Genomic DNA, 24,873 nt, shown 5'->3' with positions numbered 1-24,873 from the left:
GTATTTCTGTATACTAGCCACAAACAATCAACAATTGTAATTGTTAAAAACTACGATAGCATCAAAAGATTTGAAATACTTAGGGGAAAAATCTGATAAAAGATGTGCAAGTCCAGGCACACTGGCTCATGCCTGTAATCCCAGCACTTTCGGAGGCTGTGGCAAACAGATCACTTTGAGCCTAGGAGTTAGAGACCAGCCTTGACCACATAGTACAATCCTGTTTCTGCAAAAAATAAAAAAAACTAGCTGGGTGTGGTGTCATGTGCCTGTAGTCCTAACTGCTTAGGAGTCTGAGGTGGGAGAATAGCTTGAGTCTGGGAGGTACAGGTTACAGTGAGCTGAAATAGCACCACTGCACTCCAGCCTGAGAGACAGAGTGAGACCCTGTCTCAGGGGAAAAAAAAAAAAACCACCAGGTACAGTGGTTCATGCTTGTAATCCTAGCACTTTGGGAGGCTGAGGCAGGTAGATCATAAGGTCAGGAGTTCGAGATCATCCTGGCCAGGCATGGTGGTGTATTCCTGTAGTCCCAACTACTTGGGAGGTTGAGGCAGAAGGATCATCTGAGCCAGGGATTCAGGGGTCTCTACTAAAAATACAAAAATTAGCTGGGCGTGGTGACAGTGCCTGTAGTCCCAGCTACTCGGGAGGTTGAGGTAGGAGAATTGCTTGAACCCAGGAAGTGGAGGTTGCAGTGAGCCGAGATCACCCTGTTGCACCCCAGCCTGATAACAGAGCAAGACTCCATCTCAAAAAAAAAAAAAATACTTGGAGAAATAGAGAGATTGTGTATGGGTCAGAAGTCTCAATATTATAAGGTTTTTGGCTCTCCCAGTATTTATCCATAGATTCAATATAATTCCAGTAAAATCCCAGCAGGCATTGTTGAAGAAAATGATAAGCTTATTTTCAAATTTATATGGAAATGCAAAGAAGCCACATTAGTCAAAATGAATTTGAAAACAACAAACTAGTGACCTAACATTTACCTGACTTGAAGATTTATTGTAAACCTACCTTACTCAAAACAGTATAGTATTCATATAGAAGGTAATGGCACAGAATAGAGAGCCTAGAGGGAGACCTGCACAATTATGGACAACTGATTTTCAACAAAGGTACAAAGGCAGTGGAAAAAAGAAAATCTTTTCAACAAATGGATATTCGTATGTAAAAATGAATTTTGAATTCATGCCTTGTGCTATAGACGAAAGTTGACCCCAAATGGATTATCGATCTAAATGTAAAACCTAAAATTATAAACTTTCTTTGGGAAAAAGAAAACATAAGAGAAAACCTTTGTTTTCTTTTATTTAGGCAAACATGATTAAGATATAGCATCAAAAGAACAATTCATAAAAGAAAAAAATTGAAAAATTGAACTTCATCAAATGTAAAACCTTTTGCTCCTCTAAAGACACTTTTAAGAAAATGAAAAGATAAGTTACAAACTGGGGGAAAACATTTGCAAATCATAAATGAACATTTATAACATCATAAGTTACAAACTGGTGGAAAACATTTGCAAATCTAATAAAGAACATATGAAGAATGCTAAAGACCTCAGGGGGGAAAAAGGCAAAATGTTTGAACTGATTCTTCACCCAAAAGGATATGTAAGTGGCAAATAAACAGATGAAAAGGTATTCAACATCATTAGATGTTAGGGAAATGCAAATTAAGGCTAAAATATGATACCACTATGTACCTATTAGTTTTTTTTAAACTGACCGTGCTAGATGTTGGAGAGGATATAAAGGAACTGTAACTCTTAACACTCTGTTGCTCTGTTGATGGGAATCTAAAATGGTATAACTGCATTGGAAAACAATTTGGCAGTTTTCTAAAAAGTTAAACATACGCCTACATATGATTCAGCCATTTCACTCTTAGGTGTTTAGAAAGAGAAAGCATATACCCTTACAGAGACTTACACATAAATGTTCATAGCAGCTTCATTTTTACTGAAGCAAAACTAGAACCAACCCAAAATGTTCATCAACAGATAAGTGGAAAAATGAATTGTGTTATAATTTATTGTGTACAATAAAATACTAAGTGATAAAAAAGAATGAACTATTGATTCATACAACAGTATGGATGAACCTCAAAATAATTATATTGGGTGAAATAAGCCAAACAAAAAATAATACATACTGTATGATTCATTTATATAACATTTTAGAAACCTCACAATAACCTATAGTGTCAGAAAGCACTACAGATTGGAAACAGAGGTAGGGAGTGGTGAGATATGAGAAGGGAGCATTACAGAATAGCACAAGGAAACTTCTCGGGGTGGTGGATATATTCATTATCCTGCTGTGGTGATGGTTTTACTTGTCAAAAAGTAACAAATTGCTCACCTCAAATATGTGCAGTTTATTTCCGTTAATCCTTAATAAAGTTGTTAAAAGCAAATAAAAACTTCACTTTCCGTAAGAAGGGAATATGAGATCTATAACAATAAAACTTACTGTGCCATTCCCTTTACCCCAAGAGGGTAAACGGAGTGAGCGTGAAATGCCTGGTTAGAACCAGGGACGCAATTTCTTGAAGAACCAAATTTAATTACTTTCATAGTTAGGTGAAAAACATTAAAGATTTCATTAATTATTAAAGTTATCCAGCCTTTAAAAACCCTGACTGTGAAATGATCAGTAATACATTCAGTGGGTTGGCTGAGTGTCTCTATGGTATATGAAGAAACATTTCTTTTTGTTTATTATAAATTCACTAGCTATTAGTTTAGAGTGTCCTATTGTTCTTACATTACGCTAGTAAATTCTTTTTTCTCTTGCAAGGGGAAATAAATAGACAACTGAAGTGTGCATAATGATGTTCAGACTAATGTTGTTACTAACCAAAAAACAAATAGGAATGTGTTGTCAGATTCCTGGGCAGAAATGACATAAGGGGCAGACTGGTTTTATCATTTCTCAGATCCAACCGTTTGATGATTGCTGTGATATTGCTAAATTGGAAAGGAAGAAAACACAGAACTTAAATATGCAGTACAGAGAAACTCATGTATTATAGAAATATGGTCGTTTACCTTTCCTTGCTGCCTAAGATTTAGATGCAGATCTTGGAAGTTTAGTGTCGTAACAGAGAAGTATGTTAACTTACGTGTTAAAATACAAACAGATTATCTCCCTGAAAGAATTGTATTAGCATTGACTTCCCACTCTATTAAATAGACTGTTTTCTAGGATTTTCTAATTGAAATTTATATCATAAGCTAGCTTGGGATGATCCTCTAAGATGATGAAACAAATGAAATAATATAAAGCTAAAACTCTATCCACATAATGTTGTAAATGACAATAGGCAAATCAATTTTGGAGATCACAATAAGAAATAAAATGGCTCTTTTAAAATCAAAGGCTACATATTGACTTCTACTTTCAAAGAAATAGTCTTTGTAAATAATTATACTTGCAAATTAAATGTACATGTGTAGTGAGAAGTGGGTTTTTTGACCAAATTATGGACATAGTTTTCAACTATGAAGGTATATTGGTAAGGATAGGCTAAGCTTGAAAACCTACCTTACTTAGGCTAAGCTGTGTTGTAATAACAGCAGCAAAAACAAATCTCAGTAACTTAGCATAACAAAGTCTTTCTCACTGACACTACACATTTGCCATAGGTCAAGGATTCTGTTCCTCATAGTCTCTCAGGGACCCAGGCTGATGGAGGCTCTACCCTCTTAGAGCTGTACCAACTAGAACATGTAGCTTCCTTCAGCACTGCAGCATGGGAAGCCAGAGTTGATGATTCGTACACCAGCATTTAAATTTTTCAGCATGAAAGTGACGTGTTCTTTAACTCGCAGCCCATTGGCCAGAACCAGTAACAGGGCTTCACCTAACTGCAAGCTAGTTGGAGAATTGTGGGAGAGCTCATGGATTTTCAGGGATAAATTTCTTTGTTATAAAAGGATGGACATAGCCAGGCACATGGCTCACGCCTGTAATCTGAGCACTTTGGGAGGCTGAGGTGGGGAATCACTGAGGTCAGAAGTTCAAGACCAGCCTGGCCAACATGGTGAAACACCATCTCTACTAAAAATACTAAATTAGCCGGGCATGGTGGCAAACGCCTATAATCCCAGCTACTTGGGAGGCTGAGGCAGGAGAATCACTTGAACCCAGGAGACAGAGGTTGCAGTGAGCTGAGATCGTGCCATTGAACTTACTCCAGCCTGGGAGCAGAGTGAGACTCTGTCTTCCAAAAATAAAAATAAATAAAAAAATAAAACCATGGTCAGACTTTTACATAATATGAATTCCACTTTGCCTGGCGTCTTTGAAATAATACCTTAAATAGAATATTTAATGTTATATAATTAAAGTATTCAACTGGTAAAGATGCTCATAAAATGGCCTTTTTATGTCATACTTAAATTTTTTGTGTATTCTCATTTGTTATAAGGAGGGGGAAAAGAGAATCAGTAGTTCTTCAATTTACCATTATTCATGTAAGTGGTAAATTGCCATTTTCCATTTTTCAAATAATCAAAATGACCTTGCTTCTGACCACAAAGTGAGATTTTTGTGTGTGTTATTTGTATAGAAATATGTTGCTACAATGAAAACTCACAGTATATTTCAAAAACTGCTAGAATGATTTCAGGTATCTTTGGTTAGGAGTTTCTCCTGTTAGGGATCTGTCTATTTTATTTTTTGCTGAGTTATTATGTTACATTTTTCCTTCCAGTAAAGCTAAACTGTTGAGGAGGGGAATCTTATATCTTATAGGATTATCCTGAGCTTTTGTTTAGGCTATTTTCTAAGCCTTTTAGGGAAGGCTATTTCCTGAGTCTTTTGAGAAGACAAATCAAATGTGAAAGGAATGTAGGGTAGCAGTGCAGGGACTACTGGGTCCTTTTGTATTCTTAGGAACATGAGAGGCTGTTCATACTCAGATCATCAAATCGGAGATATTCAGTTTCAATTTAGCCCAGTTATCTGACCTATTAGCTTGTAAACTCTAATAAAAGAACTCATTTTGCTGGTAGTAACTTAAAATTAGTAGAAAAGAGAACCCTCAGAATAGTTCTAGGTGAAAAGTGATTTCTTTTACTTGCAAACAAATATTTTAATCTGTTTTTTCTTCCCAATTGTGTTGTAGGAAACAATAATCTGCTGTTTTGAAGGGTTCCTTTTTGCTTGAGAGACTAGTTGCCCATCATGAATATGGCACATAAGGTTTGCTCTCTGGGACTATAGTCTCCTTAGGGTTGCTTGTCTTCACCGATCCTTATACAACACATACATGATGATGCCACCTTTCCTATTATGCCTTTGTGAGTTCCACAACCCTTAATAAGCACTTGTTAAGTATCAGGCAACAGGATCCATTAATTACCGATATGAAAAAGACATGATCTGTGCATCTGAAGAACTAACAGACCAGTTGGGGGAGAGACATGTAAACTGATATTTCAGTATGATGTTGGAGTGCTTAAGAGCTTGACTGAACTCCCTATTTTCTCTACTTATATTCTCCTTTCTTATACATGTATATGCTTCTAGCTGTCAAATTTAATCTCTCTGGCCAGGCCTCTCTCCATTGTGTTCTAGCCATTGACTTAAAATCTCTACTGTGCTATCTCTTAGGCATCCAGAACTTCCCAAATGGAAGTCTTGATTTTTCACTCCTCCAATCAGTTATTCTCCATCTCACTAAATGTCACTATTATTTATCCTATATTTTGGTCCCTAAGGCTAGGACTCATGATTGATTCTACCTTAAAAAAAAAAAAACAGCCAGCGCAGTGGCCCATGCCTGTAATCCCAGCACTTTGGGAAGCCAAGGCAGGTGGATCATGAGGTCAGGAGTTTTTAAGACCAGCCTGGCCAACATGGTGAAACCCCATGTGTACTAAAAATATAAAAATTAGCGGGGCATGGTGGTGCATACCTGTAATCCCAGTTACTTGAGAGGCTGAGGCAGGAGAATTGCTTGAACCTGGGAGGCGGAGGTTGCGGTGAGCCGAGATTGTGCCATTGCACTCAAGCCTGGGCAACATGGTGAAACCCTATTTCTCCTAAAAATACAAAAATTAGCCAGGCGCAGTGGTGGGTGCCTGTAATCCCAGCTACGCAGAAGGCCGAGGCAGGAGAATTGCTTGATCCTTGGAGGTGGAGGCTGCAGTGAGCGAAACGACATCTCGCTCACTGCAGCCTCCACATTTCAGTCCTTTGGAGAGTCATGTTGATTTTAATTCTAAAATAGACCTTAAATCCATCTACTGCAATTGAGTTGTACTACCACCACTGTAGTTGTCATTTCTTGCCCCAGATTGGGAGCCTCCTAACTGGTCTTCCTGCTAACTCCTCCACATAAAGTTCTTCTGTGGCGGCCAGAGAAATTTTCTTAAGGAGGATCAAATTACTCTCTGCTTAAAACTCTTCAATGGTGTCTCACCTCCAAACCCCTCCAAAGCCTATGCGACCTTAAATGGTTTGCTTCCTGCCTCTGCTTCTTGGTCTCCATCTGCTTTCTCATTCTGCCTCCCTGATTGAGCTCCAGCCAGGATGTTCTACGTTCTCTTCCTTGAACTTGCCTACCTTTTCTCTACCCCAGCGCTTTTGCTTTGCTCTTCTCTCTGCCTAGATATTCTTTTCTCTGGCTTCTCATCATTTAGATCTTAGTTTATAAATATCACCTTCGAGACTCTTTCCTGATAACTCTATCTTTATCATGTCACAGTATTTATTTCCTTCAAAGTCCTTGTTATAGTGCCAGGCCAATTTAGTGAAAGGGTATGGCAAATTGAGCAGGGGAATGATGCATTTCTTTAAATAGCTGATAATTGAGAAGATAAGTAAAAAAGGTTGGGGGGAAAATATTTGCAAACCAGATATATGACATAGGTTTTATACCCAAAATATATAAAGAACTCTCAAAACTCAACAGTAACTAAACAGAAAACCCAATTTTTTAAAGAAAAGAGAGAAAATATTTGAACAGGCCGAAAGATATCCAGATGGCAATCAAACACATGAGAAGATGCCCAGTATCATTAGTCATTAGGGTGATGCAGATTAAAACCACACTGAGATAACAAAAATTATTATAAGATAATGATTACACAGCTATTAGAATGACTTTATTAACAAAATAGCTGATAATACTGAGTCCTGTCAAGGATGGGGATCATCTGGAATCTGCTGGTAAGAATGCAAAATGGTATAACCACTTTGGAAAAATAGTTGTTCTTATAAAGTTAAACATAAACCTATATGTGACCCCGCCATTTCACTCCTTAGACAAATGAAATCTACGTTCACACAAAAACCTGAATAAGGATGTTTAGAACAACATTATTAATAGTTGACAAAAACAAGCTGGGCACAGTGACTCATGCCTGTAATCCCAGCTCTCAGGGAGGCTGAGGTGAGCAGATCATTTGAGATTGGGAGTTCAAGACCAGCCCAGCCAACATGTAAAACTGTGTCTCTACTAAAAATACCAAAATTAGCCAGGCATGGTGGTGGATGCCTGTAATCCCAGCTACTCAGGAGGCTGAGACAGGAGAATTGCTTGATCCTCGGAGGCGGAGGCTGGAGTGAGCCAAGATTGTGCCACTGCACTCCAGCCTGGGCTACAGAGCGAGATTCTGTCTCAAAAAAGAAAGGGGGCCACGCATGGTGGCTCACGCTTGTAATCCCAGCACACTTAGAGAGGCTGAAGTGGTGGATCACATGAGGTCAAGGGTTCAAGATCAGCCTGGTAAACATGGCAAAACTCTGTCTCTACTATAAATACAAATATTAGCCAGGCGTGGTTGTGGGTGCCTGTAATCCCAGCTACTTTGGAGGCTGAGGCAGGAGAATTGCTTGAACCCAGAAAGTGGTGGTTGCAGTGAGCTGAGATTGCTCTGTTACACTCCAGCCTGGGTGACAAGAGTGAGACTTTGTCTCAAAAAACAAAAACAGAAAAAAAGTTGACAAAAACTGGATATAACCCAGATACACTTTCAATTGATAACTGGATGAACAATCTCAATATTTCGATGAACAATCTGTGGTATATCCTATTATGGAATACTACTCACAATAAAAAGGAATGAGCAGCTTACAGCCACAACAGCATGGATGAATCTAAGTGAAAAAAAGCAAGATTCGAAAGGCTACATACCATATGATTCCATTTATATATCATTCTATACAAGGCAAAATAAGGTCAGGCTTGGTGGCTCACACCTGTAATCCCAACGCTTCTGGAGGCTGAGTTAGGAAGATGACCTGAGCACAGTTGTTTAAGACCAGCTTGGGCAATAAAGCAAGACCCCATCTCAAAAAAAAAAAAAAAATGAGGCATAATGATAGCAATGAAAAGCAGATCAGTGTTTACCAGAGCTAAGGGTGAGGTGAGAATTTCAGTACCAAAAGTCAGCACCAGTTCTGGGGTAATGGAGCAGTTTTGTGATTGTTGTGGTGGTAAGTATATGAATCTGTGCATTTTTTAAACTCATAGAATAGTACACCAAAAGGAGGACTTTACCATCTGTAAATTTTAAAATAACCTTAAAATGAAAGCAAAAAGATCATGGACAGTGCTCTTTATGTATTGAGTAAATCTTAATTTTGTTTGTTTGTTTGTTTGTTTCATTATAATGCTTGTTGTGCTGGCAGGCCAACAAAAATCAGTTTTATTCTTTCCAAAAAAGAGGTGTCTTGTTATAGGAAGTGTTGGTTCTTCTTGGACAGTCCAGATGGAAATGACATTCTTTAAGCTGATAATGTATGAATTCACTTCATTTATATTAGCTTTAGTTAAATGAGGTTTCATTTTATCATGAATTGGAATTATTATTTCCAGTATTTAATTCAATTTAATTTATTTTAAAGAGACAGTCTTGCTCTGTCTCCTAAGCTGGAATGCAGTAGCATGATCATTCATAACTCACTGCAGCCTCAAACCTCTGGGTTCAAGCAGTTCTCCCATCTTAGCCTCTCAGATAGCCAGGACAACAGGCACACACCACCAAGCCCCACATTTTAAAAATTTTTTGTAGAGATGAGGTTTTACTGTTTTGTCCGGGCTAGTCTCAAACTTGTGTCCTCAAGCGAGCCTCATGTGTCCTCCTCCTAAGTGCTAGGATTACAGGCATGAGCTACCACAAATAATATATTTAATTATGGTAATGATACTTCTTAAAAACCACTGTGAAAATATTTTTTTTAAAGTCTAATTTCCGTTTTATTTTTCTCCAGGTAATAGTCCGTCTTCAATCTTTTAAGGACGCAGCTCCTTACATGGGTTTTGGTGGGGCTTGTGGGGTAGCACCTGCAGGTCCAATTTGGGGTGGGGGTGTTCGGTCCTTGCGGGCTTCACGAAATCGATTCCTGATGACTTTGCTGTGAATTGCACAACTCACACAGTAATGTAGCTTCTTCTACAACTTGGGAAGTGCATAGGCATCAAAGACGCTCATTTCAGAAATGTTCCTGACTGCTTTGGCCTCCACTATGTTTCGAATGACGAATTTCTTAATGGCCTTGTCCTTGGGCATGCATCAGGCACAGTTCATGCAGCGAATAGGCTGCATGTGGGCACAGCCCTTTTTGGCACGACCATTTTACTTTTTTTCTTTGTCATCTTGGAGGCAGGGACTGGAGAGAGCAAAAGATGTCTTTAAGGTTGAATTTTCTTAAGAATGGGGCAGTTTTCTGTGCTTTACGATTCAACATTCCATATGTAAACTTTAAGGTCTTTAGCCTCAAAAATAATTCAACTATTTAGGTGTATAATAAAATATTTCTCCCATTTTTAAAGAATTTGTCCTCATATGCAATCAATAAAATATCTGTGTCCACTAGAGGACGTGAACATTGAGTTAACATTTATCAGACAGTGTTTTATACTTCATTATATTTTGTAACAATCCATTGTTCAAGTGTTAGGTTAATTACTTAAAACCCAGACCTACTTGCTGAAGAATTTTCATTTTGAAGCACATCAGAGTCATTAATCACTGCACCTTTTGATCTCCTTTGAAAAACTTCCTAGCATTTATTTTGCTATTATCTCCCTCAACAAAAAGGAACCACTTGTCCTGATGTATGACCTGGTGTATATGGCTCTATTTCTTGAGTATATAGAATACAGGTTTGGATTCGGAATGTGTCTTCAACATTCTTACACTATTTGAAACTTATTCCATTTTTGATATCTTCTTCCAAAAAGCAACTTGATTTATTTATATAGCAGTTATTGCAGTTGTAGCTTTTTTTTTTTTTTTTTTTTTGAGATGGAGTTTTGCTCTTGTTACCCAGGCTGGAGTGCAATAGGGCGATCTCGGCTTGGCTTGGCTCACCACAACCTCCGCCTCTTGGGTTCAAGCAATTCTCCTGCCTCAGCCTCCCGAGTAGCTTGGACTACAGGCATGCACCACCATGTCCAGCTAATTTTTTAGTAGAGACGGGGTTTCACCATGTTGACCTGGATGGTCTCGATCTCTTGACCTCGTGATCCACCCACCTCAGCCTCCCAAAGTGCTGAGATTACAGGCGTGAGCCACTGCGCCCCGCCAGCAGTTGTAGCATTTTAATTCCTTCTATCATCTTCTCTCTCCATTTGGGATGATATGCAGAGGGACATTTGATGTTCCAGTGGATATCATAAAAGAATGTTGAAGAGCTACGTAACTAAGGGGCATTCTTCACAGAGAATCTATCCAGTCGTCAGCCTGTCCTCAGTCAGAGGGGTGTTGCCGTAGCTACATCCTCAACTACATCATAGCATTTTTTTTTAACTTGTCATTTAAAAACGATAAAACCAAATACTTAAAAGCACTCTGGATGTTTACTTTGCTGAGCCTTACTGGTGATTTTGTTGTTTTATGGAATGCCGTAGAGGAGTCCATTGTTCATCACTTCCTAACCCTATAAAATATGTAACAAGCTGCTAAGCAGAATGATGACAACAGAGAACGGAGCTTCATTTGAATTCATGCAAATATAGAGGTTTCCCAGAAAGTCATTTTAAAAGTATGAGCCACATTTTGAAAATAAAACAAAGAATAACGCCTTGGAATAGAAATCCATAATGAAACCCATAATAGCTGAAAGATGACAATAAATTCTACGGAGAGAGCTTTCTATTTTCTGTTCCTTTTCAAATTCTAATACTAAACTCTATTAGTGGTCTGTATAAAATAATGAGACATGAAGCCCTGCTGGTGTAAAACTATTACTAATCTGTTACTTTGCATAAATTTTCACTCAAACTATTGTCTGTGGTCTCCTTATGAAGGACCTGTTACACGCTTTCTAGCCAAACAGATGAGACCTATTAGCTATCTCCTTTGAATGAATGGTGTTGCAATTTGCAGGCATTGCACTTTTTACGAGTTAGGAATAGAAAGGGACTGCATACGAGGAAAACAATAGTATTTGCTCCAGTCAGAGATCTGTGTTCTTAGGTGAATTGATATCCTTTTCCTCACTTTAAGCATCATATTAAGGAAAAGTCAGAACAGTATTTTTACTCTTATTTTAAAGATAGATGTATTGTAAAGTGAACACCTTCCTACATCTAAGTCATATCGTTGTTTTACTTTCAATAATAGTAATAAGAAATTTATCATTTTTCTCCCCCATAAACTCTGATCTTATCCTCGTTTTACTGATTTTTCACTTCATGGCACTCCTTTTGTTTCTTAGTCACACAGACTTATAATTTAAATCAGCTTTGATTCCTTTCCTCTCTTCATCTGTTTAAGCAGTTGCCAAGTTCTTTTGATTCATCTCTCATAATTTCTCCTATATTCATCTTTTTTTTTTCGATTCTCATTGCCAGCATCCTAGTGTAGACCATTATGGACTCATGCCTAAATTATTACATCTTTAATTGGTTTTCCAACCTCCAGTTAATTTCCTTCCTATCCATCTTGAACATCACCACTAGATTTATCTTACTAAAACATGGCTTTTGTTAAACTTAGCAATTTCAAAGTTTCAAAATGATTGCAATAGTAATTAAAGTTATTAATGTTATTAAGAGACAGCATAGTATAGTGGTACACTGTATTGACTTTGGAACGAAATAGCTATGGGTTGGAATCCCAGATTAATCCCTTAGTAAAGGTGTACTTTTGGGGACTGAGTTACCTGACCTTTTGGGGTCATAAGAATCCTCATTTGAAAATAGGGAGAATAATACAATAGTCTTATAAAAATTAACCAGTTTGTAAAATACGTAGTTTAGTGATATCAATTAATGATAGTTATTATTAGTAGAAGTACCGTTCCTGTTACTGTTATCTGTAAGGACAAAGTGGAGAAAGGGAACAGAGAGTAGAGGTTGGAACCAGATAGGATAGTTCCAATTAAAAGCATAAGGTAAAAGAGCCCTTCTACACTGGAAGGGCTGAGGACTTTTTAAGGTTTTGAAAGAATGAAGACTTAAAATTTTTAGTTCTTAAGATACTTACATTGTAAAATACATCTAGGTCTTCTCTCCTCAAGGACACTACAGGCAATATTTTTCAGGTACATGAACTAAAACTTCTTTGCAAACCCCAAGGATCAATGACCATTGGTTTTGATTATTAGAAACTTGATAGTGACTTTCCAGAGTGCAGGTCATAGAACAGTCAGTGTCAGATGAGAATGAAAAAGGTGGATAGAAAATAAATTATCAAGGATGAATCAAGACTTGGCAACAAATACTAGTAGTAGAGTAAACATGGTACTTGGGCCCTATCATCATCTTCATATGTGGTCACCACCGTCCTTGTTCTATAGAAAGGAGTCTTTGCTCTTTTGCCTCTCTTCTGCAACAATGTTTGCCATTTTCAAACAGTATGAAGGTATACATCTAAGGCTAGTGGGAGTTATAAGAGGTAATAGTGGCTACTATCTGAGACAACCGTTTGTAAAAATTTCTCATTACCTGAGAACCCCAAAAGAAAATGTCAGTTACTCATCAGTTAGTTTAAGTCAAGGTTTATCAGACCTTCTTGTCTATCTATGCACTGTGCTAGGACCACAGTGATAGAGATGAGCACCTGTCTTCAAAGAACTTACACTTTGGTAAGCACAAAATATCTATACTATAAGACATTTATTCGTTGAGCAAATATTTGTCAAGTTATGTTTATAACAAAGTATGTGGCTAGGCAATGAGAATAAAATGGGGAATGAGACAGAGATCCTTCCCTCAAAGTATTTTTAGTGATAGGTGAGTATTATTAACTCCATAGTGCAGTAAGAAGTTCCATTGATGTAGTACAAAGTAGTGATACGCAGGTTGAGTAATGGGGATCATATGTGATTGGAAAAGCAGAAAAGAATCACTTATTCATTTTAGCTCATCTTGAAGGAGTGGGTAGACTTTCAATAGACAGAGAAGAAGTTAGTGAAACCTGAGTTAGGATAAGTTTCTCACAGAAGCAACAAATAAAATTATCAAAGCAGAGAAACTATTTGGACAGCTTAGTGATATTAGAGGATAAGGGATAAATGAAGTTTCAAAGGTCAACTAGTCTAGTTATTAATCTTGAGTGTACGTTTGAATCACCTGGCAAACTTGTTAAAATGCACATTCCAAATTTTGTCCCCTTCTGAGTCACGGAACCCAGAGAGTGATTCAGGAACCTGCATTATTTTCTGAACTTCTAAGCCAGTGGTTCTAATTTAGTTTGTCCTAGAACGATACTTAGAGAAGCACTAACCTGATCCCAGACATTCAGTTAGGACTTAAACCTCTCTCTAAGCACCTCTGCTAAGTAGTTGTCTCCCTGTTGCCTGAACTGGGACTCTGTCACCATCTTCTTTTTTTCTTTCTTTATTTTTGGTTGACCCATAAAATTGTGTGTATTTATCATGCACAACATGATATTTTGAAGTATTATACCTGATGGAATGGTAAATCAAGCTAACTAATGCATTATCTTACATGGTTATCATTTTTGTGGTGAGAACACATGACATCCACTCTCTCAGCGTTTTTCAAGAATGCCATAAATCATCATTAGCTGTAGTTACTGTGCTATGCAGTAGATCTCTTGACCTTTTTCTTTTTGTCTAATTGTAAATATGTATTCTTCGATCAACATTTCCCCATCCCCTATTCCCTGCTAAACACCCCAGCCTCTGGTAATCACCATTTTACTCTGTACTTCTATAAGATCACCTTTTTTAGATTCTACATGAGAGTGAAATCCTGCAGTATTTGTCTTTTTGGCCTGGCTTATTTCACTTGACATAATGTCCTTCAGACTCATCTAAATAGCAGGATTTCCTTCTTTTTATGGATGAATACTATTCCATTTATCTATCTATATCTATATATATATAGATCACATTTTTTTATCCATTCATTTGTTGATGGGCACTTAGGTTGATTCCATATCTTAGCTATTATGAATAATACTGGAATGAGCATAGGAGTGGAGAAGAAGCTTTTTAGTTTGAAGCAATCCCATTTGTTTATATTTATTTACCTTTGTCGGCTGTGCTTTTGAGGTCATATCTAGAAAATCATTGCCCAGACTAATGTCATGGAGCTTTGCCCTTATGTTTTCTTCTAGTAGTTTTATGATTTCAGGTCTTACATTTAAATCCTCAATCCATTTTGAGTTGATTTTTATCTGTTTTTTTCTTTTTTAAAAAAATAGAGATAAGGTCTCACTATGTTGCCCAGGCTGGTCTCAAACTCTTGGTCTCAAGCGATCCTCCCACCTTGTCCTCCCAAAGTGTTGTGATTACAGGCACAAGCTACTGCATTCAGCTGAGTTTATTTTTATATGTGGTGAGAAATAAGGGTCTAATTTCATTCTTTTGTGTTTAGATAGCTAGTTTTCTCAGCATCATTTTTTTTAAAGAGACTGCCCTTTCCCCATTGTATATTCTTGTCACTTTAGTAAAAAATGTGTTGGCTATAAATACGTGGATTTATTTCCAGGGTCTCTATTCTGTTCCACTGGTCTGTGTGTCTATTTTTATGCCAGAACCATGCTGTTTTGGTTACTGTAGCTTTGTAGAATATTTTGAAATCAGATAGTGTGAGGCTTCCAGTGTTGTTCTTTTTGCTCAAGATTGCTTTGGCTATTCCAGGTGACAATCTGTCTTTTGAGGCATCCTATTCTTTCTTTGAGTAGACTTGCTGCTTAGAAAGCTTTTTCCTTTTATTGAGCTGAAATTTATTTACCTGTGATATTAGCTCTTCCCCCTTGAGGATACAGAAAACAGTAACCAGGTTTTATGAGAGCCCTTCAAGTGTTGGAAAGTCTCTCTTCTGTAAGCTGAACACATCCAGGTCCTCAGTTGTTTTGGTTTTGAGTTCTTTTCCTATCCTCAACATTTGCCTCTGACTATATTCCAGTTTTTTTTTATGACCTTTGTAAAGTGTAGCACCCAGAACTAAACACTATTACTTCAGGGTCTCTGAGTTCTAAGTGAATAGTGCCCAGATGGGCCATGTGGTTATATCAATTATTTTCTCATATGGTCCTCATAAATACTGTAATGGAAATCTGCGGTCAAGGGGCTGAGTGAAATAACCTTTATTAAGAGATTATATGCCACCAAAAGGGGCTGGGTGTGGTGGCTCATGCCTGTAATCCCAGCACTTTGGGAGGCCAAGGCTGGTGGATCACTTGAGGCCAGGAGTTCGAGACCAGCCTGGCTAACATGGCCAACCCTGTCTCTACTGAAAATACAAAAATTAGCCAAGCATGATGGCGCACACCTATAATCCCAGCTACACAGGAGGCTGCAGCATGAGAATCTCTTGAACCCAAGAGACAGAGGTTGCAGTGAGCTAAGATCGCACCACTGCACTCCAGCTTGGTGCTCAGAGACAGAATGAGACTCTGTCTCAAAAAAAGAAAAAGAAAAGGAAAGAAAAGTTTATATGCCTGCAAAAAAAAGAATGGGATAGGAACTGGCCTTTAGTGTGCTTGGTAGTTGTCAGCTACTAAATTTTAGAATGGAATATAATGAGCTAGAATATTGTCTTTGTCCTTTTTCCTTCCATGTTTAACTTTACTCTGTATCTTGGCTTATAAAAATATTTATCTCCCACCTTCATCTTCCGTCTTACATTGTATTCTTTCTCCCTTCTTCTTCTCTTTTCCTCCACCTTTTCTCAGTTGATAAGGATTTTGTATGTGTCAGGTTAGAGAGATTATCTGTGCTTTTCCCTCATCCCAGGTACTTTCAGGTGGGACAACATGATGCACTATTCTGGAGAATTTTGATTGCAGAAGAGGGGCTTTGAATGGGAATGAAGCAAAGTTTGCCATTTCTGTCCCTTTGGTTCCTCCTGTATGACCCTTGGCACACCCTGATTACTGTAAAAAAACTTGAGCTCTGCAGTTAACCAGAGCTGCAACTGAACAAGCTGAATTTAAATCATAAACTGCCTTTTGGAGAGTTACGTGAATATAGGTCCAGAAGTCTATTTTAAACCTATTGAACAAGGACTAAAGAATGTTCACATATCTTCCTTCAGTCTTCATTCATCCTATGACTAAAATTTTAATTTACTTTTTGTATTCCACCAGCTTCCTTAATTTTACCTGGAAAAGCTTAAATATCAATCGTGTCAAGATGGGATGTTTTTCTGACATAATAAACTATATTGTACGGTCTTCTTCCAATAAAGAGGCTGGTGAATAGGGCAAAAGAAGGAAGAGATACAGGGTTTTTTCTTTTTCCTGAGGCACACAGCTCCGTATTTTTTATTGCTTTTTAATCTCAATTATTGAGAAAAGCCGTCTAGTAATTAGCTCTTTTGTGTCAAAGTTCAGTATGATTGCACAGTCTGTACTGTAACATCCTTGAATTTTTCCCACTTTCTCACTCTTTAGCAAAATTGTAATTTGTTGATGACTGTTAGAGTTCTTGTTTCTTCTCCTGCTGGTGGTTTTCTTCTAGAATAAGGATGTCAGTGGGCTTAACATGAACACAGTCATAGTTTCCAAATATTACTAATGTTTAAGGTTCTTTTTGACTTTGCTGAATTATTTGCAATGTCTTTTGTTTGTTGCTTGTTATATCAGATGATTGAAAAGTCCCTTGAGCCTCTTCTCATTTTTCTGATCCCACAATTGACAGCCAAATTGTAATGAATTGCTATATACACTGACCCAAATTCTGTATCTCTAATTGATGGGTCATGCATGTTTCCATGTTGACAAACCAGCAGGATTTTTCGGAATCTTCACCCTACTGAAGCATTTTCCCTCAGTTCTAGTCAGCATTTACAGATCTTGATATATTTTCATTTACTTGCTAAAATACAAAAACTGTGGTCAGGTACGAGGCAATGACAATTGTTTGATGAGTTATAAAATGCTATTAAAGAAGAAAATATGAGTGGAGCATTGAAGAATTATTACTATTGATTTTTTTTAAACCAGGGAAGTTTTGAGGATCATTTAGACTTTCTAATTAGCCATGTGCACAGGAATTTTGCCTGCCCTGGTTTAATTTGTCTAGATTTTTATGCAGGGTTTCACTTTAGAACTTTGCAGTACATGCTAGAGAGATTGATCCCACTCTGCCTGTTTAGAATAGTATAGTGAGCATTTGCTTTGACGTCCAACAAACCGGGTTCAAGTTCAACTATATGACCTGAGGTAAGCTACTTGTTTAAGCCTCAATTTCCCTGTCTATAAAATATGGCTAAAGCTGGACCCTACCTCATAATTATTGCCAGGATTAGGTGAAATCATAAATGTAAAAATTTATATCAGTGCCTGACATAGAGTTACCACTCAATAAATGGCAAGTGTCAGTGGTGAGTAGGATCGTTCCATGAAACAATGGAAAATACAAGTGGACATGCCGAAATAAGGGGAGAGAGAGAAAGGAGCAGGGCATGCCTTGCAAAATGAATGTGAAAACACATGACCGAAACAAAAGTAAACAGCTACCTTATATTCCACTGCTAGAGACAGACTCTCAACAAATCCTTATAAAACTAGTTGTTTAGTTATGATTAACTGTGCTACATGGCAGAAGGACAGGGTGCATTTAAAAAGGCTGCCTTTCTGTGGTCAGTCTCTTGTGATGGTTTACACTGACTGAATGTGCTGTATCTTCAGCTGGACACGTACTTCTGCTAGAAAGTGGCAAGTCCTCAGTTATCTGAGCCATGTGACTGGAGCCCTCACTACTCACATGTCTCACTTTTTTTTTTTTGCTCTAATGTTTTACCCTTGGGTTCAGTGAGAACTTTCCTCAGAGGACCAGCAAGGCCTCTGTCTAGGGGGATAGAAATTGCATTAAAAACATTTAATATACTCTTTCTACTAACGTCTAAATTGTGTACTTCTAGAAATAAGTTTTCTAATTTTTTTTTCCTTTTCAGCAGTACTTGGCATGATAGGCTATATTTAGCCTCTCAGTAACTTATATTAGTCAAGAGATAAGCATGTAGCCCTTTGTCCCTCCCACCATACTTATCTTGCTAGATTATATGGTAACAGTATCAATACAAATGTCTTCTGGAATTGTAAATTCCACATATTCATTTTTAAGATCCGGTGATGCCATTTTTTATTTCAATATGTAGTCATTTAGAGATTTTTCTTTTTAAATTTGTGTCAGTATTTAATGAAAAAGCTGTAATGAGACAGATACCCAAAAAGAAGATTTTTTTTTTAACAAGTCTATTTTAGGAATATCTTTCATAAACAAATAGAATCTCCTGTATTCTTTGAATATGTAATACTTAAGAATAATAATGATAATACTAGACAGTATGACTTGGAGGAGACTTTGCTGGACCACACTAACTCTCTTTCAGGCTGACACATCTTACCTTACCTTGATAGCCACTGGTTGGTGAGTACCCTTCCTGGTAGACATTGACTTTCTCCAGCCTTTTATTAAACTCTTCAGCTTGACTCTGGTCAAATATGAGGGCAGTCAACAGAAAAATTGTTAAGATGAAAGAATCCTATCCAGGTTTCCTCTCCTATGGATTGATTAAGAAAGTAATCACCTGCAGATGTTATTATATCAGTCAGAATAGGGTAGGTGATACGATAATTATAGACAATTCTAAAATCTTAGTGCCATATTTCTCAGTCATACAACATAGAATTGGTAGGGTCTTTGCTCATTGTAGTTACTCAGGGACCCATGCTGACAGAGACTCAATACATGCTTCCATGATCACAGAGCCGGGGAAAAAGAGCTCTGGAGGGTCTCACTCTGGCAATTAAATATTCCAGCTCAGACATGACTCCTACCCCCTCCTACTCACAATTTACATGGCCCCAGCTAGCCAAAGAGGAATAGGAAATTTAGTCTTCCTTGTATACAAAGGGAAGAGAACTAGATCTGGATATCAATAAGTAGAAATAATGACTCTAATTATGTATGAATAAATGAATGAATTTTCTTGTAGTTAGTGAAAAGTTACTATGGGGGGCAAGTAACTTTTTAGCACTGTATTTGACAAGTCAGCCCATTTCCATAAAGCTCTTTTAACATTTAAATTGTGGCATACATGTAATATAAAACCAAGTAATAATAATAGTAGCTAACACCAACATAACAGTCTATATAATCCTCTTGGCAGTCCTATGAAAAAGGTACCATTTTATCCCCATTTTACAGATGTGGAATTTGAAGCACAGAGGGGTTAAGTAAGAAGCCCAAAATCATATGACTAGTAAGTAGAAAAGCCAGGATTTTAACTCGGGTGGTCTTGCTCCAGAGTCCAAGCTCATAATCACTAGGCTATAGGGTACTTTACATTTTTTTATAGCAGACCATTTTCTTTATTACTATTTGTTAACTATTCTATATGCTATAAGAAATACTCCAATTCTGTAGAGGAGGAGGATTGATGTCTCAGCAAAGGGCTAGACTAAGTAACCAAGAAATTTCCATCCAGCCATATGATTCTTTTATGATTCTGGAATAAGTTCACAAAATATTTATCAAGCATGCCAGGCACCGTGCTGACTCTAGGTATTTACCGTAGTGAATAAGACAGACATGACTGATCCCTGTTCTCAGAGTTTTTGTTCCCATGAAATAGACAGTCATTGAAGGAAAGCACAAAACATTCAATGGAGGCATATGGCCAGGGGATTTAACCTCTTCTAGATGGTTAATGCTGGCTCTTTGTCATTAGAGCTGAGATAGACAAAGAAGGGTGAAAGGTATGGACAAAGAAGGCCTGGAGCTTAGTGAGCAGGTACCCCGTGTGAAGAACTGGGAGAAGCCTGTTAAGAACAGAGCACAGAGACCAAGGGCAAGAGCAGATGAGGTCACACTGATGCAACGGGTAGAGGCAGGAAACCATGTTAAGCAGGGGAATGACACAAGCAGATTTGTGTCTTTCAAAACCACTCCGTTTTGAAGAATTATGCCTCTGGGCAGAGGTGTGGAGTGGATTAGAGAGACCTAGGAGTAGATCGGGAGACCAGTAAGGAGACTGCTGAGTAATTTTGGTGAGAGAAGAGGTGATAGGTGGTAGTTAGTCCACCTAGCTAGGGGACTAAGGTGGTAGCAACAGAGGCAGGAGATGTAAATAGATTTGAGAGATTTAGAAGGAAGCCAGTGTAGGACTTGGCGATTAATTGGATGTGTGCATGTGGGTAAGAGGTGGCAATGAGAGTGTGCATGTGCGTGAGAGAGAGAGACAGAGAGAGACAGACAGACAGACAAAGAGAGTGTGTTCAAGGCCAGTTTCCGGATTTTTGGCTCGAGCAGCTAAGTGCTTGCTAATCCCTATAATGAGAGAGAATGGTGGAGAAGCTGTGTTGGAGGAGAGAGGAAGAGGTAGCACTGTACAGTGGGAAATTGGGAAATATGAGTGGATATGCCAGAATAAGGGTAGAGTGAGACAGCGGCAGGGTATGCATTGTGAAATAAACATGAAAACACATGACAGAAACAAAAGTGAACAGTTAGGTGGTAACACATCTCTAGGCAGTGAGGTGTGGAAAGTTGATCCAGGGAAAACATATTCTCACCCCCTTCACCTAGAAGCAGGACCATTCTAAACTAATCTTAAGTGTGTTATATATTTGCTTTTCTGTTTACAAAGAACATTTATCTGTCAATGTCAGGGTTTCAGGCCCTGTTGATTCCCCTCACAGCAGCCTAAATTTTTCTTCTTCTCTGATAAAGTTAGTATAGAATTCCAGTTTTGTTTGTTAAATTGTTCATATGGTCCATTGTGTTACAAAGTTATACCACCACAACCCATTTGCCTGCTAAGTCAATATTTGCTTCACAAACATAGCAGAAATTAAGATGATTCTGTCTAGCTTAAGTTTCTTACAATTTTTTTTTTTTTTTTTTTTTTTGAGACGGAGTTTTGCTCTTGTTACCCAGACTGGAGTGCATTGACAACTCCGCCTACTGGGTTCAGGCAATTCTCCTGCCTCAGCCTCCTGAGTAGCTGAGATTACAGGCACGCGCCACCATGCCCAGCTAATTTTTGTATTTTTAGTAGAGACGGGGTTTCACCATGTTGACCAGGATGGTCTCGATCTCTTGACCTCGTGATCCACCTGCCTCGGCCTCCCAAAGTGCTGGGATTACAACAATTTCTTTTTTAATCCATGATCCTTTTATGGTTTTTTTTTTTTTTTGAGATGGAGTTTCGCTCTGGTTACCCAGGCTGGAGTGCAATGGCGCGATCTCGGCTCATCGCAACCTCCGCCTCCTGGGTTCAGGCAATTCTCCTGCCTCAGCCTCCTGAGTAGCTGGGATTACAGGCATGTGCCACCATGCGCAGCTAATTTTTTGTATTTTTAGTAGAGGCAGGGTTTCACCATGTTGACCAGGATGGTCTCGATCTCTTGACCTCATGATCCACCCGCCTTGGCCTCTCAAAGTGCTGGGATTACAGGCTTCAGCCTCCGCGCCCAGCCCCTTTTATGTTTAAGAGCACAAATGGGCTGAGCTCGGTGGCTCACACCTTTAATCCCAGCACTCTGGGAGGCCGAGGTAAGCGGATCACCTGAGGTCAGGAGTTCAAGACCAGCCTGACCAACATGGAGAAACCCCATCTCTACTAAAAATACAAAATTAGCTGGGCATGGTGGCATGCACCTGTAATCCCAGCTGCTCTGGAGGCTGAGGCAGGAGAATCACTTGAAACTGGGAGGCGGAGATTGTGGTGAGCCGAGATTGTGCCATTGCATTCTAGCCTGGGCAACAAGAGCGAAACTGTGTCTCAAAAAAAAAAAAAAACAAGCCGGGCACAGTGGCTCACACCTGGCACTGTGGGAGGCCAAGGTGGGCGGATCACCTGAGGTTAGGAGTTTGAGACTAGCCTGACCATCATGGAGAAACGCTGTCTCTACTAAAAATATAAAATTAGCTGAGCATGGTGGTACATGCCTATAATCCCAGTTACTCAGGAGGGTGAGGAAAGAGAATCGCTTGAAACCCGGAGGCGGAGGTTGCAGTGAGCTGAGATGGCGCTGTTGCACTCCAGCCTGGGCAACAAGAGCAAAACTCAAAAAAAAAAAGCAGCACAAATGAGACTGTTCTATATGACCTCCAACTTTCCTTCTTCACAGGAGGGACATTTGTTGTTGAACAATGTGGACTGGCTGAAGCTTCTGGGGGCATCATATTAACATCTTTGGGTGTATTCTTCCTCTCCATGTACTTACTACTTCAGTTTTTATTTTAAATATATATATAGTAAGACTCAATGGGTTTTTTTTTTTCTTTTTTTTTTTTTTTTCCTGAGACAGCACCTCACTCTGTTGCCCAGGCTAGAGTGCAGTGGTGGGATTTCAGCTCACTGCAACCTCTGCCTCCTGGGTTCAAGCAATTCTCCTGCCTCAGCTTCCCATGTAACTGGGACCACAGGCATGCGTCACCATGCAAGGCTAATTTTTGTATTTTTAGTAGAGATGGGGTTTCACTCTGTTGGCCAGTCTGTCATGAACTCCTGGCCTCATGATCTGCCTGCCTTGGCCTCCCAAAGTGCAGGGATTACAGGTGTGAGCCACTACACCCTGCCAAGACTCTATTATATGAGTTCACAGGCTAAATGTAGTCCCCACAGTATAGCAATGGAGTCTAACAAAAACCATCTCACCAACATCAGCATTATGAAGGCACTGTGATTTTGTGTATGTATTTCTATGCATTCCAGTACTGGGAAGCTATTCTCTCGCTATAGTTTTTTCTGGTCCCTTTAAATAGGAACTTGTACCATCTCAGGAATTTTCAGAGGAAGGCTTCATGCATAAAAGAGGGCTGTAGAACCAGACTGGGTTATCTCTCAGCTCTGTACTTTCTTATTGTTTCCCTTTAGGTATAACTGTATGACTTTAACTTTTGTTTGTGCCATATGTAAAATTGGACTGTTGATAACATCTACTTCATAGGTTGCTGTCAGGAATAATGAGGTAATATGCGTAAAGCACTTAGAATAGTATCTGGCACACAGTAAAAGCTCAATAAATGCCAACTATTATTGCTTTCTTAATATCTCCCAGAGGCTGGATGTGGTGGCTCATACCTTTAATCCCAATGCTTTTGGAGACCAAGGTGGGAGGATCACTTGAGCCCAGGAGTTTAAGACCAGTCTGAGCAACAAAGTGAGATCCGTTTTTACGAAAAAAAAAAAAAATTTTTTTAAACTATCCAGGCATTAGCGTGTGCCTGTAGTCCTAGCTACTCCTGAAGGTGAGGTGGGAGGATCTCTTGTACCCAGATGTTCAAGGCTGCAGTGAGCCATGATAGGCTTGTGTTGTCCAGTCTGGGCGACAGAGCAAGATCCCGTCTGTAAAACAAAAAATTCTCCCAGGACAAGGTGATAAGTTTTCTTCTCTGTAACTCTCTATAGTATCTCGTATAGGATTCTGTATTCATAAGCCTCCTGCAGCCATCTCCTGATCCACAAAATTGTAGGAATCGGCAAACAAGTGGGAAGGGGCTAGGTCCCTCCAGAGGATCTACTGCCACCCGAGAACACATTCTTACCCCTTTACCTAGAAGCAGGACCTCTAAACTGACCCTTTTGGGGTCACAGGCTACCTTGGCCAGCAACCCCATAACGCTTTGGGCCTAGAATTGGGTCATCCAGTGTTTCTGTGCTCCTTAGAAAGTTTCTCTTTTACCTTAGTGTTAGCTCTAAATTCTATGGAATTTACCCTCGGGGTTGTGATTCTGTTTATTGCCAGCTTCTCCATTTCTTCACAGGGTGTTTCTGGGAAGCATATGATAAAATGGATTATGTTTTCCTAGAGGAAAAATATAAGTGCAAATTACTTTGCTAACTTAGTAGTCAGTATCAAAAAAATTCTAGATTTGGCCAATAATGTATTAGAAAACCCAGATCTCCTGGCTCCCTGACCAATGTTGTATCTACTGTCGCTCATTATCTCTACCTTAAAAGTTTTATAAAATATCCATAAATCTTTAATTAGTATATGTGGTACAGAAGGCCCTAATACATTATAAAGTAGACATTCAACACATTAAAATATGATATGTCAATTATGCCATAAATTTGACCTACCTAAAAGTAATGTTACTATAATACACACTAAACATTTAATTCATATTAATGTTGCTTGCTTTTTACAATTTGTAAGGGACTTGATGGAAGAATTTTAAAAGCTTATCTAAGAATGTTTGAAAAAGAAAGTTGTCCAAAAATTGTCATGTTCTCTCTCAAACCTATTTCAAACAGGCCTCCCCTCACTTATACCTTTACACTGCTCTTATCAAGGTCACCAATTATTATTACAGTGCTGAGCCCAGTAGTTTGTTCCACGTCCTTGTCTTGCTTCACTTAGCAGCAGCACAGGGTTCAGTTATTAACACCCTGCTCCTTGAAAGATGTCATTTACATGACTTCCAGGACACCAGTCTTCCCTGGTTTCTTCCTACCCTACTGGCTGTTCCT

General features: G+C 38.7%; 1 protein-coding gene and 1 pseudogene across 3 annotated transcripts in view; one reads left to right on the top strand and one right to left on the bottom strand.

Annotated features, from left to right (window-relative positions):
• The window catches only part of BTBD9 (BTB domain containing 9), a 500,550-nt gene that overhangs the window by 165,616 nt on the left and 310,061 nt on the right, over nucleotides 1-24,873 (top strand). The gene's annotated exons all lie outside the window — the stretch shown is intronic.
• Nucleotides 9,196-24,017, bottom strand: LOC144582281 (small ribosomal subunit protein eS26 pseudogene; annotated as a pseudogene).

The sequence above is a fragment of the Callithrix jacchus genome, chromosome 4, assembly GCF_049354715.1.
Source record: "Callithrix jacchus isolate 240 chromosome 4, calJac240_pri, whole genome shotgun sequence".
NCBI classification, from domain to species: Eukaryota; Metazoa; Chordata; class Mammalia; order Primates; family Cebidae; genus Callithrix; species Callithrix jacchus.
The sequence above is the reverse complement of the archived record's forward strand: the minus strand, read 5'-3'. Positions and strand labels throughout refer to the sequence as shown.